This window comes from Ctenopharyngodon idella, chromosome 15 (assembly GCF_019924925.1).
Source record: "Ctenopharyngodon idella isolate HZGC_01 chromosome 15, HZGC01, whole genome shotgun sequence".
Taxonomy (NCBI): domain Eukaryota; kingdom Metazoa; phylum Chordata; class Actinopteri; order Cypriniformes; family Xenocyprididae; genus Ctenopharyngodon; species Ctenopharyngodon idella.
In genome coordinates, this window is record NC_067234.1 from 5087626 (window position 1) to 5105994 (window position 18369).

Sequence of the window (18369 nt, forward strand, 5' to 3'; positions counted from 1 at the left end):
AGGCCTTACAATACAGGTATTTTGCCACAGTCAAGTGGGTTTATTGCCTGCGATGTAAAATTTTCCATAGTCTTGCATTGAATGTTAGTTACTCATAAGTGTCAGTAATCATTGTACTATATCAGCTTCAAGATTTGACAGTGATTTTGCATCGTGTCTTCTTTGGAATTGTTGTGAGTATCAAAATGATTTATTATTTGGGATTTCTATAGTTTCGATACTGAATTATAAGGTCTTTCACACACATTGCATTTCAAGTACAAGTTACAAGTGTTCTTTATTTTGGCATGTTTAGTTTGTTTTATTTCCAAACTTTTCACTTTTGAGGTGGGTGTGCAGGGGAATTAATCATAGGCATCTAGATCCTAAATTAGAAGTGTGACTCCTCAAACATGCAATATGAACAGACATTTAATGGATTAGTTCACATCAAAATTAAAATTTCCTGATAATTTACTCACTCCCATGTCATCCAAGATGTTTATGTCTTTCTTTCTTCAGTCAAAAAGAAATTAAGATTTTTGAGGAAAACATTCTAGGATTTTTCTCTATATAGTGGACTTCAACAGCTACCAACAGGTTGAATGTCCAAACTGCAGTTTAAATGGAGCTTCAAAGGGCTCTGCATGATCCCAGCTGAGGAATAAGGGTCTTATGTAGTGAAACAATCAGTCATTTTCTTAAAAAAAAAAAATTGTATACTGCGCCACGCATTACGTAATCACGTTGTTAAGGTCACGCGGAAGTACCGTGGTAGGGCGAAAAACTCCATCTCAACTTCAAAATCGTCCAACATTGTTTTAACTTAATAGTAAATTAATAGTAAATAATAGTAAATCGTGCGCACGATTTAGTAAATCGAGGGAATGAATTTGTAAATCGTGCACACGATTTAATTTTTTTTCTTGCATGTCATAAGCGGGGCTCCGTATGTTTGACTTCTACACATTCACTTTGTAAACACTTGCTCGGTACTTTCGCCCACGTCATGCGTGACCTTTCCAACGTGATGATCACATCACAGAGCTAGTGCATGATGAGCATTTGTGGTTAAAAAGTATATAGTTTTTAATTTTTTTTTTAGAAAATGACCATTTCGCTAGATGAAACACTTATTCCTCGTCTGAGATGAAGCTGTATTGAAGCTGAAATTTTGGTAGCTGTTGAAGTCCACTATATGGAGAAAAATCCTGGAATGTTTTCCACAAAAACCTTCATTTCTTTTCGACTGAAGAAAGAAAGACATAAACATCCTGGATGACATGGGGGTGAGTAAATTATCAGGAAATTTTAATTCTGAAGTGAACTAATCCTTCAAATTATTAACATTAAGTCTTTTTACATCTCCATTCAAACATTCACACTTCCACATGTCTTTGTCCACAACATAAAGTTGTGATATGGTCAACCCATTTAAAGCAACTTGGCATTTAGGGACACCGACTTGTCATTCATTGGAAGGACCAAGCGATCCACACAGAATTAAACAGACCTTTGTGCTCCAGCCACCCACGCCATACATTTACCAGGGCTGACCGCTGTAGGAGTGGGGTCACGTCCAAAGGGACTGGGAGGGACGCCCGTCATTTCCAATGTGCTGCCACTCACCTCATCTGACAATATAGAGAGACACCCCATCCTGTCTAATGTTTGGCGACCCCATAGGCAGGTCAGTCTGCGAGCACCGCTCCCTTCGTCCGTGATTAAAACCTTCATCAGAAGCGCCCTGAGCTTCACTTTTGAGTCCCTCGCATTAGGCAGCTGTAACTACATTATTGAGTAATTACTTTCAAGGTCTCAGTGTTTTCACGTTGTCAAGCCACAATGATGGATGAGTGCGAATATCAATAATACTGTGTCTCTCAAAGCGAGACTCTCCTGAGAAATTTGATGAACCTAATAAAGAGTGCCAGAAAAACTATAAAAGTCCCAGTAAATAAATAATTCCGATACTCATCGCAGACGAAATAACAGTCTTGAAGTTGATGTGCTGTAAGTGAGTTGTTTCTTCAAGCTTTTAGATGACAGTTATGTGATTATGAGTGAACAAAAGGTTATTTAGGATGCATAGAAACTGATTTGCATGCATGTAAACAATTCAAAAATCTGCCAAACAGACTGGCAGAGCAGCAGGCAGGTGTACGAGACAGCAGTTGGTAAAAGCAGTGGTCAAGGGCATTACAATAGCAGTCAGAATGGACTTCCACACGCATTTGTTGGCCCCATGTTAGTTTTTTCTTGATGCTTTGAAACGCTTCCTACAGCTATCAAAACCAGAGATCTAAGCTATTGAAATGGATTGCTTGGAGAGAAAGGCTATGTTGTTACCCTGCTGATATTTGCTCAGGCTATACCCCAGTTTATTCAGGAACACAATTCTCATTTCCAGGCCTTTTCTGTAGGGACAAAGTTTCCATCTGAAAACTTCATTGCATTGCATTGCAAAAAAAAAAAAAAAAAGAAGCTTCATGCTGTTGGTAAGACAGCTGGTTAGTGGGAGAGGGTGAGACAGCTAAGTTCTCACTGCAGATGACTCGATGGGCTTTCATCCCACAGTGTCCATGGAGATGACACCCAAGTTCTTGATCAACAACAACCTGGACGCAAGCTATCAATGTGTTTTGATTCTTAAGTTCCCAAATGTAACCTTGTTGAGTCAGTTTAAATATTCAAATTTGGCAAAACATGAAGTCTGAACTATTTTGCAACAATCTTTTGAGTTTCCTTCTAGCATAAGGCAACACATGCTGGAGGTTGAAGCTTGGAAGCAAACAGATGGCCCAAGATGAGATGATTTCAATCAAAATACAAGATCTCTTCCATCTGGGCTCTCATGGCACTTTGAAGATAAAGTGTAAAGTGACTATGCGAAGCCTTTCTTTCATTTACTGCACTTCTGCCAGCTGGAGATGGAGACTGTGGAATTAAATGGAAATATTGTCAGATCTGATTTTAAGACAGGAAAATCTTAGACAAATGTGGAACCGCTTGAGAGTTAGATGACAGACTTTGGATATTTGGAGGTTGTGCTTTTCGATTCAGACGTTCCAGTTGAATTTGCATCTCGATTGTGAACTTCTCTGCCTCTAGTGCTTTGTATTTCCTTTTTAATCTCCGCCTAGGTGCTATTGCTGGAAGGCCCAGACTCTGACATGCAGACGGTCTCATTAAATCTCACATCATGGTGTGAGTTCAAACCTTAATGGATCAGTCAAAAGCACCTCACACACTAGCACCGTAATGGCTCCTCTCTCTCGTGAGAATTTTGATCCATCCTAGATACAATTTTACTGCATTTGACTGAATTCTGTCCTCTACTGTTAGCGTTCTTTCAACTTACATCTTCTTGGAAGCAATACTAATGAGACAACTGTTGACGTATGACCACACATTGTGCTGGATAGTAACTGATTACATGTAATCTGGATTATGTAATCGGATACCAAAAATTAAGTATTTGTAATTTAATTATATTACGTTTTAAAATACTCGTAATCAGACTACAGTTACTACTTTATTATTGCGCTTTTCACACTGTGCTAAACCCCGGGTTATCGTCATTCTAAACACAGCTTTTAACCTCGGGTAAAGGAATGTTTCACACTTGAATTTAGAAGCAGGTTAGGGTTAGGGTTTTACCCGGGGTTATGAAACCATGCTTCGGAGCAAGGTTAGCACCACTTTTTGAGGTTTTAACCTCACATTGCGGTGCCAAGAATGTGTTAGAATGTTACAGATAGCAACAGACAACCAATCACATACTTCATATTTGCGTGATTTGGACAGTAACAGAAACACTGGGCATTAAACATGAAATTCAGCATTTGAAAGGGAAAAGTCAAATGCTGACAGAAACCACAACAATTTTAGTGAAGAGACCGTCTTACCTTTATAGTCCGAAATGTCCATTCAGTATAAACTCGATATAGAGTCGGCAATAAGAGGATTTTATGTAAACGGGTTGCATGCTGCGTTCATCCAATCAATGACACTGATGCCATGAATATGCAAATAAGAACGTTAACCCAGGGTTTAGGAATGTACAATGTGAAACGTCAGCTTATGAATACCCAGGATTGCAGTTTTTTACAATTGCTAACAAGCATTTACCAAAACTTAAAAGTACTTTTTCTAAACTCTTAAATCAGCAACACACCTACATCACACAATTAGCCAATTAGTTAACCCTGTTGAAAAAAACAGCATATGCTGGTTAGGTATGTTTTGAAGCATGGAAGCTGGTTTGAGCTGGTTTATGCTGGTCCTTAGCTGGTTTGAGCTGGTTTATGCTGGTCCTTAGCTGGTCATGAGCTGGTTTAAGCTGGTCAAGTGCTGCTGCTGAGCTGGAGCTAGTTACTTAGGACCGTATTTTGTTAAATAAACACAAACTCTACATTTCAAAATGCTGAAAACCTTTTTCTACATATACTGACTCTATCAAACACAATTCAAAATCGAGTCATTCTGTCAAAACACTAGCACTAGTTTTCTATCCAACGTGAACATATAGTCAATCATTGCGCAATGACTGTCAAAATACTAACAGTTGATGGCATTACGAAAACTGAATTAGCTGTCATGTTTCAGTTCTACCTGCAGACAATATGAAATCTATTGTTTTTATAATTAAATTTCCTTTTACTGCAGTAAAAATAGAATGCTTACATGTAAGCCATTCTACATTTTTGGTTGAGTGAGTGTTGAATGTGTGCATTCTTGGCAACATATCTAAAAGTGAATGAGTCAATACTTTATAGAGTGTACAGTAGAAAAAAAGAAGAAGAAAGTAACAGAATTGCTCAGAGCAGCCACTGGTCAAATGTGTCTCCTATGCAGAACTTCAGTTGCCACCTCTGTTGAAATGGGAGTGGGGTGGGGTGTTGATGGTGCCCATAGAGGGTGGGATGGTGCCCCCTTAGTGCCCTACGCAGACTGCATATTCTGCATATATGAAACAGTTGTATATGAAATTGTTGTAGTAAAAGCTTTACATGAAGCTTTTACTGAAATGAAAACATAAAATTGCTGCCCTTGATCAACAACAAATCCAACATACATGGCCTTTGGTTACTATGGAAGCTTTTTTCCACCACCACAGAATAAAAAATAAAAAAAATAGTATAAAAGGTAACTGAGACTTTTTTTCTTGCAATTGCAACTTTTTTTCCCTCTGAATTGTGAGCTATAAACTAGGAATTGAGAGAAAAGAGTCAGTATTGTGAGATAAAAACTCACAATTACCTTTTGTATTTTCTATGCATAGCAGAAATAAGCTTTCATAGGTTCTACATGTGTAAGGGGAAAAACATAGAGATGCACAATCCAGCACACATTCTTACTCCTCTCCCCTACCTCTTCTTCTCCCTTGTCCTGATCCAACTACTCCTCTTCTCCTTCAACTCTTCCTCTCCCTTGCCCATTGTTTCTCTCTCTGCTTCTCTGAGTTGTTCAGCATCCACATTAAACAAAACCAAAAGTCCCTTTTTTACTGTGTATGTCCAAGTAATGGAAGGAACTTCAACAACTGACTGAGATTGGAATCAGCTATTTCTCAATATTTCAGTGATCTGTACCTAAAAATGCTTATCAATTGTTTCAATATTTTTAATACAATTTTTTCAATACTTTTGAGCTGCTGTTGTTGCAGATGTGGAGGTTTTATACTATATTTAAAGATTGGAACATTAGGTCTTCATTTCTGACATGCTGTGTTTAAGCATTTGCAAATAAGATCAGAAAGATCCATGATTTTGATATTGGGTAAGCTTGTGTGAAAATAAAATTTAAGCATTTTAGAAACGTGTTAATTGACTGCATTTTGTGTGAAAATGACATGAATGGTGTTAATGGTATGGTCACAGCAGACGGATTTTGTGCTAATTGTGTTTAGAGTTTTGAAAATGTGACTACAGATTGGACAAAAGTATGTTAGCAATTGAAAAAAACTGTAATTGTTAACCCCGGGTGAGTTATGAGCAGTGTGAAACGTGAGGCAGGATAACCCAGGATTCTGTTTATCTGGGGTTTAGAATGACCCAGGGTTAAGTGTTTTAAGTGTGAAAAGCCCTATGTATTTTTATATCAGTATGGCACAAAATTATTTAGAACAATGTGATAAAGGAGTTAGGTCAAAAGTAATCTAAAAGTAATCAAAAAGTAGTCAGATTATATTACCTAAAATGTAATGGATTACGTTACTGACTACAATTTTTGTCATGTAATTTATAATCAGTTACAGTATCGGACTACAATTTGTAAGTAATCTACCCAGCACTGACCACACATCATTTGAACTGTACAGTATATTATTGCGCTAATGTTGCAACTATATTTCTTTAGGAAACAATCTGTATAGTTTTTTTTTAATAATACATTGTTGTTGTTTACAGCTCTTTTTCTTTTTCTTTTTTAAGAACATGATGTTTGTGGTGGTCAACATTAAATGCTCGAACTGAACTTGTAATGAACCGAGAAAATTCCTTTAGGCTAAAATTGTTACTTATTTTGTGATCCATGTGTGAAAAAAAAGTCATTCAGGTTGATGTGAGGGTGAGTTATATATTCAGAATATTCAGTTTTGGTTAGATTATCCCTTAAAACAATTTCTTGTCCTGTATTGAGTTTGAGTGAATGTTAGTTGAATGATAACATGTGTAAATGCTTTGTCTCTTTACTGTGTGTTTGAACTCTGACCCCTGAGATGTGCCATGATATATTGTCTGGAGTGAGCAGGCAAATGTATTCCAGCTTATATTCAGTAGGAATCAAAGGCTGAGACTGCATAGAAAATTGGGATTCACAATCAAATTGACATAAGATGTAAAATTACATGCGGATAAATAAATAATAAAGGAGAAAAGGAGAAAATTTACTTATATTGTACACCTTTTTAAAAAAAAATTTACTGTACAACTTGTGGAAAATATTGGACCAGATTTTCTTCCTTCAAAGCACAAGATGTTTTGGAACATTGGAACAATTGGAAAATAACACGAAAAATATTAAGAAAAATGCGAAATAGCAGCATTTCACTGGTGTTCTCAGACTTTTGGATGCTACTGTAACTACATGTATATCAGATGCAGACATTATTTCTCTTTTTGGACAAAAATGAAAGTTAAAAGAAACAAAACTTGTATTAAAAAAGTTTCCTTATTCACTTTGCTATCAGTTCATTACCAACCGTCCCTGATTATTCTCTCCCTTAAACATCCTCATTAGTCCTCTTAAATTCATCCAACAGTGATGAGCCACAAAGAGCGGATTCCATCAGGCTGATAGTTACTTCCTGTCTGCCAAGCTTCATTAGACTATATTTACCTTCCACCATCAGCCTTTTTTGTTGGCATAATTAAAGAGCAAATGGTGACCTCATGACCCCACCCCCCCTCTGTACCCCCTCTTTAAGTGAGGCTGTGTTTAGTATGCACAGGAAGCTGCAGACTCCGACACGGAGGATATGATACGGAGGAGAGGACTTGTTCTGACCTTCATCAGGGAGCCAGAGTAGATTATTGGTGAGTAATGAGCGCAAGAGCATCTTTAGCCCTCTGGATCCTTGAAGAGTTTGGATACTTCCTTCAAAAGCAGCCTAGTACTCTCTCTCGCCCACATCCTCAAGCCCTCATGACTTTATCATCTATCTATCTATCTATCTATCTATCTATCTATCTATCTATCTGTCTCTCTGTCTGTCTGTCTGTCTATGAATCTGTCTGTCTGTCTATCTATCTATCTATCTATCTATCTATCTATCTATCTATCTATCTATCTATCTATCTATCTATCTATCTGTCTGTCTGTCTGTCTGTCTGTCTGTCATTCTAAATTTCTATCAATCTAACGTTCTGTCTGTCATTCTAGCATTCATTCTTTGTTCTCTATCTATCTATCTATCTATCTATCTATCTGTCTATCTGTCTATCTGTCTCTCTGTCTGTCTGTCTATCTATCTATGAATCTATCTATCTATCTATCTATCTATCTATCTATCTATCTATCTATCTATCTGTCTGTCTGTCTGTCTGTCTGTCTGTCTGTCTATGAATCTGTCTATCTATCTATCTATCTATCTATCTATCTATCTATCTATCTATCTATCTATCTATCTGTCTGTCTGTCTGTCTGTCATTCTAAATTTCTATCAATCTAACGTTCTGTCTGTCATTCTAGCATTCATTCTTTGTTCTCTATCTATCTATCTATCTATCTATCTATCTATCTATCTATCTATCTATCTATCTATCTATCTATCTATCTGTCTATCTGTCTGTCTGTCTGTCTGTCTATGAATCTGTCTGTCTATCTCTCTATCTATCTGTCTGTCTGTCTGTCTGTCTGTCTATGAGTCTGTCTGTCTATGAATCTGTCTATCTATCTATCTATCTATCTATCTATCTATCTATCTATCTATCTATCTGTCTATCTGTCTGTCATTCTAAATTTCTATCAATCTAACGTTCTGTCATTCTAGCATTCATTCTTTGTTCTCTATCTGTCTATCTGTCTGTCTATCTATCTATCTGTCTGTCTATCTATCTATCTGTCTGTCTGTCTGTCTGTCTGTCTGTCTGTCTGTCTGTCATTCTAGCATTCATTCTTTGTTCTCTATCTGTCTGTCTATCTATCTATCTATCTGTCTGTCTGTCTGTCTGTCTGAATCTGTCTGTCTGTCTATCTATCTGTCTGTCTGTCTATGAATCTGTCTGTCTGTCTGTCTATGAATCTGTCTGTCTGTCTGTCTATGAATCTGTCTATCTATCTATCTATCTATCTATCTATCTATCTATCTATCTATCTATCTATCTGTCTGTCTGTCTGTGCCACTGATTTGTGTCACTGTAAATAATGACAACATTTTCCTTTTAGGTAAACTGTTTCTTTAAGTAGCTGAATCACTTTTCATCAGGAAAGGAAGCACCAGCTCATTTCTTATTGCAAATAATAAATCTATATTAGACAGGAGCCATTGGAAGGTCTGGCTCACTGAATGGAAAACCTTAAGCCTTAATCTGTTCTTGCTGTCCCACAGGCTTAATCAATAGCTGCAAGCTGTTATGCCAGTCCTTCAGCAGAGGAAGACTAAACCCAGAATAAACTGCAATGAGGACCAGACTTTATGCTGCATGTCAAAAGTCTGACTACTCAAGAATGGATATGATTAAAAATGCTGTATTATTTACACAGACTGCTTCGACACAGAAATGCATTTACGCACAAATGAAATATATATATATATATATATAATAAAAATTATTAATATAGAAACATGAAATTATAAATAAAAAAATATTCAACCATGAATTACTACATTTACAGTCTGTCATGACATTAACAGCAAAGTTAAAGGCTGCACTGTGTAAAGATGCCTTTAGACCTGCATGGATACTGAGTAATGGTCCTTGTCTGTGTGTTTGTTCTTCAGGTCAAAGAACCACATCCACATGTACACACAGAGGACAGGAAGAGGACAAACCAGAGTATTAGCGTCATTCAGGGGACCACAATACTAATGCATTTGAGGGCTTCTACACTAGATTACAAATTCCCTCTGCCTGTCAACAAAAGCACCTGCTCACCGCTGGACGTTAATTTGTTTTGACATGCTTTATAATTTCATTCCAACACAGAATTAACTTCCAATACCAAAAGCTATTAGCCGGGGAAATGGGGACGGCGGACTCCTGTGTGCTTGGTCCCAGGTGAGCCGGTTTCCTTTAACACCAGCGTTCCTGAATTGCTTTCATTGTGCAGTGGAGAAGCTCAAAGCTAATGCAGTTCTTTGAAGAGCCTGGATTGATTCGCTCACAACGCTGCAGAACTGCCTCTCCCAACATGAGTCAACGGCTTACTCTGTCTCCCATCTAACAATGTTAGAGAATCAAAGGAGAAGTCTCCGCTGTTGATTTTGGAGAGCCTGTGTGTGCTAATATACGTTTGATTAAGTTCGGGGTGAGCTGGGGTCGGGTCGAGGGCAGCCTCTCCACTGCAGGCTTTTATGTCACTATGCTGATTACAAAATTTATTAAGGGTCAATTAAAATCAGGCTATGTGTTGGCTATGCCACACCAAAAAAAAAAAAAAAATCTATCTATCTAGATGTCTGTCTGTCTGTTTGTCGGTTGGACTATCTATCTATCTGTCTATCTGTCTGTCTGTCTGTCTGTCTGTCTTTCTGACAGTTGGTCTGTGTGTGTGTGTCTGTCTGTCTATCTATCTATCTATCTATCTATCTATCTATCTATCTATCTATCTGTCTGTCTGTCTGTGAGTTGGACTATCTATCTATCTATTATCTATATATCTATCTGTCTGTCTGTCTGTCTGTCTATCTTTCTGACGGTTGGTCTGTGTGTGTGTGTGTGTGTGTGTGTGTGTGTGTGTGTGTCTGTCTATCTGTCTGTCTGTTAGATAGATAGATAGATAGATAGATAGATAGTCCATCTATCTATCTATCTATCTATCTATCTATCTATCTATCTATCTATCTGTCTGTCAGTTGGACTGTCTATCGATCTGTCTGTCTGTTTGTCCATCCTTCTTTTACGGTTGGTCTGTGTGTGTGTGTGTGTGTGTGTGTGTGTGTGTATCTATCTATATCTGTCTGTCTGTCTGTCTGTCTGTCAGTTGTACTGTCTGTCTGTCTAATTATCTGTCTGTCTGTCTGTCTATCTTTCTGACAGTTGGACTATCTGTCTGTCTGTCTGTCTGTTGGACTATCTATCTGTCTATCTGTCTATCTGTCTGTCTGTCTGTCTGTCTGTCTGTCTATCTTTCTGACGGTTGGTCTATCTATCTATCTATCTATATATCTGTCTGTCTGTCTGTCTGTCTATTTATCTGTCTTTCTGTCAGTCTATCTTTCTAACGGTTGATCTAATTATCTATCTATCTATCGATCTGTCTGTCTGTCTGTCTTTCTAACGGTTGGTCTATCTATCTATCTATCTATCTGTCTGTCTGTCTGTCTGTCTGTCTGTCTGTCTGTCTATTTATCTGTCTTTCTGTCAGTCTATCTTTCTAACGGTTGGTCTATCTATCTATCTATCTATCTATCTATCTGTCTGTCTGTCTTTCTATTTATCTGTCTTTCTGTCAGTCTATCTATCTATCTATCGTCTGTCTGTCTGTCTGTCTATCTTTCTGACGGTTGGTCTGTGTGTCTATCTGTCTGTCTGTCGGTTGGACTATCTATCTATCTATCTATCTATCTATCTATCTATCGTTCGTCTGTCTGTCTGTCTATCTGACGGTTGGACTGTGTGTCTATCTATCTGTCTATCTATCTGTCTGTCGGTTGGACTATCTATCTATCTATCATCGATCTATTTATCTATTGTCTGTCTATCTTTCTGACGGTTGGTCTGTGTGTCTGTCTATCTATCTGTCTATCTATCTGTCTGCCTGTCTATCTGTTGGTTGGACTATCTATCTATCATCTATCGATCGATCGATCGTTCATTTGTTCTATGTATCCTTCCCTTCCTATTTATTCTGTCTGTCCTTTCATCTATCTATTATTGTTTTGTTCATTTTTTTGTTCTGTTTATCTGTCTGCTCAGTCATTCATCTGTTTGCCTCTCTATGAAAGAAAAGTCACAAATAAGATCTTTTTTAATATTTCAGCTGTTGCAATAAAATTATTCTTTTGCTAAAGTTGCTTCTCAGACGTATCTTTGAGAAAAAGACTTCAAATCTCTCATCCCCTCTAGAGTTCCAGCAGTCTTATGGGCTCAGATGTGCAGAGTTACCAACTTCTTCGGTTGACTGAGATTTCAATACGCAATTGATCATTGCTTATGAAATTCTTCCAAGACCAAATATTCTAAGCAGCATATCCACATTAATTTTTTGCCTCTATATTTTTAATGTGTAAATATAAATTAGCTCAAATAAGGCACAGCCAATGAGCATTTAGAGTGAGATCTGTTTGCTTTGCTTAGAATGATTTGTTTGCTTTATTGGTTCTTGCATATATTGCAAGCACAGCATGTTTGAACACGCTGAAGCATGTATGATATTCAGCCTGGATAATCTGTTAAATAACAGAGTTTGTGTTTAACAGAACAATAAAAACACAAATGTGATGTTAAAATGACACTATAAGAGTAGATGATAACTGTATTTTCACTGTCCCTTTAAGCCTGAAACAATTTCAGATATTCATCTCATGCATTGTATTATTTGTTGGTATTTACCCCTCTCAAGCCGCACTGTGCATAAACATGAAAAGACATTAGCAGTTAACATTATTGATTGTGTTTTAGTCTGTGTAATAATACCAGTTTGTATTTTTGCAGCAGTAGCCGCAAGCACACTCACAACCATGGCAACAGACGGACCAGACCGTGTGAGAGGATGGTCTGATGTCAGTGAAGGAATGACAGGTGAAAGAGAGGTTCTGCCCTTTGATTAAGATTGCATCAAGGGTGCAGATGTGAAATGGCTATTGATTGGTTCCCTCTCTATCTTCTTCTGCCATGATGAACAGAGAACACAATCACAGTGGGCGAAGTGGTCTTAGAGTGGCACTGGCACTTTATTCGCAAGTGTCCGTCATCTGTGTCGTGTTATCTTCCGTGATAGAGCGTCCGGCCTCTCTTACCTCCCATTACTCACAGCCTTATGACATCATAATGGTTGAAGATGGAGACCGTTAGTGATAATTTATGAGGCTATTATCAACACTCTGTGGGGACCTTAACAAATATCTAACACATATACAGCATGTAACAATGAAAAAAAAATAACACATCAGAAGTGGGGGATTTTAAAAAGCTGGCTTGTTAAATACATGTTATATGTTTCAGAAAAATCAATAAATAATGTAACATTACATAATGTGACAAATTGCTTTTATAGGAAGAGGCATTGAACAATCTCAAACTGAACCAAAAATAGATCATTGAATTGACAAGTACAATTTGTCCCTGAAATTGTTATATTGTCATCATTGTCAAGATTGTCACCACTGAACTTTTATCTATACTTTTTTTTTTTTAAATAATTTTTGTAGCATTTTAAATATTTTTTGTCTTATTTATTTATTTATTTTTTTAAACTTGATAACAGTTCTAAAATGTAATATAAAAATAGTTTCACACAGCGCCAAGTCTCCATCTCAGATGGTCCCGCCCAGCCTCCCAGTCCTTCCTCCTCCAAGTAAGCCGTCCAGTTCTTCAGAGTCAGAAGACTCCTCAGCATATTGATGTTACAATGTCTCGAGCCTCCTGTGGTGCAAGGTCTGGCTCTGCCTTGGGCCTTCAAGCCCAAAGCTCCACCTTGGCCGTCAACCAGTCGGCTTTATCTTGTCTCCTCGCTTTTGCTCCACTTGGGACCATCATCCTTTCGGCTCCACCCTGGTAGTCTTCTGCTCTGTCTGCTCCACCCTGGTGGTCTTCTGCTCTCTGCTCTGCCTTGGTGGTCTCCTAACCCTGTCTGCTGCACCTTGGTGGTCTTCTGCTCTGTCTGCTCTGCCCTGCTGGTCTTCCGCTCTGTCTCCTCCTCCTTGGTGGTCTTCCACTCTGTCTACGTGTGTGTGAAGCTCTTGTAGGAGTCTTGTTGCCCTCCTACACCTGCGCTCCTTCCACCCTTGATGTCTGCAGTGACCATCTGGCATTCGGCCTTGCCGGGCTCCCTCGGTACGTCGACTCCATCTGGGTCGGACATCGCACCACCTTTGCCACGGACTTACGGGCCGTTCGCTGCTCTCCGGCCCTCCACCCCTTTGGCAGCAGCTAGCTCCGCCCTCCCTCAAGCTCCACCTCGGTCGTTCCAGCTCAACCTCTGCCCTCCGGATCCCTGCTTCAACCTCGGGGGGTCGTCGTTGCGGCTCTGTTGCGGTCGCCAAGGTCATCAGTGTCCTGTCACTTTATCGGCTCTCTGGCTACGTGGTGGGCTCCATCTCCTACGTCGACATCACCTCCATGACGTCATCCGGCTGTCTTCCTCCATGGCTCCTCCCTCCAGCGACACCACTGAGGAGCACAGCCTTGGTTGTGCACTGGTGTACCATCAACCTGCCCCTGTTCAAGGCCACCCGTTGGATCACACCACCTGCACCACCCTGGACTTTTCGTTCGATCCCTCTCCTGGACTCCATTCTTCTGCCGGTACAAAGTCATGCCTTTCCGGGAGGGTGTGTACTGTCACAGTTTTACTCAGTTTGAAATTTGTTTTCCCGCTTGCACTATTTCCCACCACTAGTTTGTTGTCATAGTTTTTGATTTGAGTCATCACTGTCAGCTGTGTGTCATTAATCACCTCATATTTAAGTTCCCTTGTTTCTGTATGCCATTGTTGGGTATCGTCCATGTTACATGTGTGTGAAGCACTTGTTAGGGCCCGAGCACCGATGGTGTGAGGACCCTATTGTAATTGCTCGGCCAATTATTCTTCTTCTCTGAAATGAATCGCATTTTTGAGGGCCTAAACATGCTCGAAAACTCATGAAACTTTGCACATGCGTCAGAAGTGGTGAAAATTTACGTCTAAAATGGGTTTCAGAATTAGGTGTGGCAAAATGGCTCGATAACGCCACCTACAAAATTTCAATTAAGCGCCCTTCGTCTTACGTTTCACGTACAGGTATGAAATTCGGTAGACAGATGTAACAGCCCAATACATACAAAAGAGCCCATTTGTGCAAAATCTGTAAACCCAACAGTAAGTGAGATATTTTGAATTTTCTCTGCAAAATTTTGGCAGTTTTTGCCATTTCCACACGTTCTACTTTAACAAACTCCTCCTAGAGCTTTAATCAGATCAACATCATATTTGGTCAGTCTAATCTAAAGGCCTTTGAGACGTTAAATTGTGAAGATCTAGTGTTTTCGCTGAAGGGCGTGTCCGTGGCGGCCTGGCAAAGTTCGATGTTTCACCATGAAACAGGAAGTTGTTCTAACTTGGGCATACAATGTCCAATCTGTCCGAAGCTTCACATGTTTTATTAGAGCTCTGGCTTGAAGACATCTACATGGCAATATTCAGTTACAGTCACAGCACCACCTGTGGGTAACAGGAAATGACATGTTTTACACTGTGATTAACTCTTCATAGAGATTTAACCAGAAGCACATCATATATGGTCAGTCTAATCTTAAGGCCTTCGCGATGTTAAATTGCAAAGATCTTGAGGTTTCGTTGAAGGGTGTGTCTGTGGCGAACTGACAGTCTGATGTTTCACCATGAAAGGGGAATCACATTTTTGAGGGCCTAAACATGCTCAAACTCATGAAACTTTCCAGATGCATCAGAAGTGGTGAAAATTTATGTCTGATATGGGTTTCAGAATTAGGTGTGGCAAAATAGCTCGATAGCGCCACCTACAAAATTTCAACGAAGTGCCCCTGACACTACGTTTCACATACAAGTATGAAATTCGGTACACACATCTAACGGCCCAATACCTACAAAAAAGTTAAAGCAAAATCTGAAAACTAACAGGAAGTCAGATATTTTGAATTAACTTGCAAAATTTGTGCAATTTTTGCCATTTCTAGACGTTGTACTTTAACAAACTCCTCCTAGAGCTTTAATCAGATCAAGGTCATATTTGGTCATATTTGGTAATCTAAAGGCCTTTGCAATGTTAAATTGCAAAGATCTAGAGTTTTCACTGAAGGGCGTGTCCGTGGCGGCCTGACAAAATTTGATGTTTCGCCATGAAACAGGAAGTTGTTGTAACTCACGCATACAATGTCCGATATGCCCCAAACTTCACATGTTTTATTAGAGTCCTGGCCTGAAGACATCTACATGGCAATATTCAGTTACGGTCAAAGCGCCACCTGTTGGCAAAAGGAAGTAGGGCACTTTGAAATGACTGTCATAATTCTTCTGTATTCACTCGCTTACATGCATGCCACCCACTGTTCGCTGTTTTCCTAAGGCCACCGGGTGGTGGTGAGGCCGGGTGCGAGGGCCCTTTCATCGCTGCTTGCAGCTTTAATTTGGATTTACCTTTGGATTTATTAAAGACTGCATTCTCTCTTCATCATCGTGTTAGTATCTGATCATCTACACAGCGTTTGTGACAATAAGTTATCTTACCATATACTTAGTTTTAAAAAATATTATACTTGTAATTTTATTGTAAAATGTTAAATTGTCAAATTGCTTGAAGTATGAATTGTTTGAAATTTACTTTGAAATATCTACATTCTTTTAACAAGAAAGATTTGATGCTAAAATGACTAATTCAATAATTCATCTTAATTTATTTATTCATTCCTAGAAGTCTGTTTAAAGGTGCAATATGTAAGAATTTTGCAGTAAAATATCCAAAAACCACTAGGCCAGTGTTATATATTTTGCTCACTTGAGTACTTACAATATCCCAAATGTTTCCAACTATTTGTAAATCGTGAGAAAATTGCAATTTTAACCAAGGCTCCGGGACGTGTGAGGAGTCGCCTGTCAATTGCGTCATACCCGCGTTACCCTCGGTTTTATTTTGTAGAAACCATGGAAACACCAAAGACGCTTTAATATATTATATGTTTTAGTAGACAATGAAATAACTGTTATGTGATATATTTATAGACAGAAAACTAATTATTGTTATATAGCTCAGCACGTTTAGTCTTATTGTTTAAATCTAATTTTCTTGATTTTTTTTGCGAGTATGCTTTTACCATGCCTCAGAGAAAAACACTATTTTATGAAGTAGTTGACATAGCATAATCAGATGCAGCTTTATTTTTAGTAACAGTAATACAGAATTTTCTCCATCATACAATACGTTTTAAAATTAATTGCATGCCATTTATCAACACAAGCCATCCAGCATTTATTAATATGATATTCTAAAATCGATCTATCTTACTGCCGTGTGTAACAAGTGTCTCACAGCAGCTGCCACTCAAATAGAAAGCGGAAGCAGCGCCGGCGACTCTGTCATAATAAAAGTTCCACTGCTCGTGAGGCGTGTTGCATTCGTCTCTCGTTAACAATCGCTCCAGCGGCCTCGTTCAGCTCCAACAACACTCAGTCCTCCTCTGCTTCATACTACAGTAACGTTAATAATCGCATCCATGAACATGATTTCTTCCTGAGTCCTATCCCGATTATTTTCCACCGGCTGTGAGGTGAAGACCACATGTCCCAAGATTCTGCGCTCAAACTTGGCGTCATCAAGCTACGCCTTTGTTTTGAATAGGCCTCTAGTGACCTCTAGCGGCAGAAAATCCTCCATATTGCACCTTTAATTATGTTCCATTTATATAGATGTGTTTGTCTCTGATTTGTTATCAGTTATGTAAATTAGGGGGTTTTGTGTGATACAATTTGTTTTTAAATGCACTTTTATTGCATAACTTTAGTGTCTTGTTTGTTACCCTGATGATGTTTTGTTCTTTAATACTGTGATCTGTCCACATGTTCAGTAGTCCTGGTTAATGCAAAGGCCAAATTCAATGTACTATATACAGTATATGCAGAGAAGTCACAAAACTGTCCTCATGTTGTTACTGTGCTTTTTGTTGTTGTTGTTGTTTAGTCAATTTCTGGCTGCAAGATTTGTTCTGCAAATGTAATTTTACAGTGTTTTATATGTATCTCCCCATATACCACAATTTCCTAAAGCTAGAAAATAGCTATCTGTATTTGTGTTGATTTAAAGAAGAAAAGTCATTATTTTTGCTCTGCAGTCCCTTGCTTCGGTGGTACACATAAAAACATGACAATAATTCCGTTCACACATTCACTCGCGGCCATGTGTGCTACTCTGGGAATTCTCCTGCAATATAGACACTACTGCGGCACAGGCTAGATATCAATTAGTGTGATGTATGAGCCCAGCTTCTACTAATTGGGACATGGCAATGTATTTAATAACACACATTAAAACCGTAATTAGGTGTAAATTGAGCTGCATCCTATTGTCTCCCAATCAACTGCATGAATGATGCCGGTAAACAGACTGATTAATACTCTCCACAGGAGATGCGATTTAGCTCAAAAAACACCCAGCGTTCCACACATCTACACAGTGGGATTTTCCTGCGTTTACGATAAAACATTGATCCGCCCGCCGTTTCAGTCCTGAGGTTTGCTCAGATTGCTTCTGCAGGTCACGTTTAGGTGAAACTATTTCATTCATAATACATATCACATTAAATTGTTAGCCCAATAACATCAAACAAAGAAATAATAGAATATTCATAGAATAGCATGCACCCTCCTGAGATTACATGCCATCAAACTACCGTACGACATTTGAAATGCAGCAAGATAAGGGTTTAAACATCAAGCGGCTTTCTGCCGAATGCTGCATCGAGGAGCACTGCAGGTTTACAGACCTTTTCTGTTGTACCAGCTGGAAAAACCTGCACAGGCATTTTATGGATTGGGAGGATATTTGTCAGGCCT

General features: G+C 38.8%; 1 long non-coding RNA gene across 2 annotated transcripts; it reads left to right on the plus strand.

The window, feature by feature from the left end:
* Positions 1–7351: 7351 nt before the first annotated feature.
* LOC127495842 (uncharacterized) lies at positions 7352–13366 on the plus strand. Of its 2 annotated transcripts, XR_007925195.1 has the most exons (4): positions 7352–7517; positions 9425–9701; positions 12300–12386; positions 12491–13366. It is a non-coding gene; the product is annotated as an uncharacterized LOC127495842 (long non-coding RNA). The 2 variants fall into 2 exon arrangements; XR_007925194.1 differs by having other exon boundaries at positions 12300–13366.
* Positions 13367–18369: the final 5003 nt, after the last annotated feature.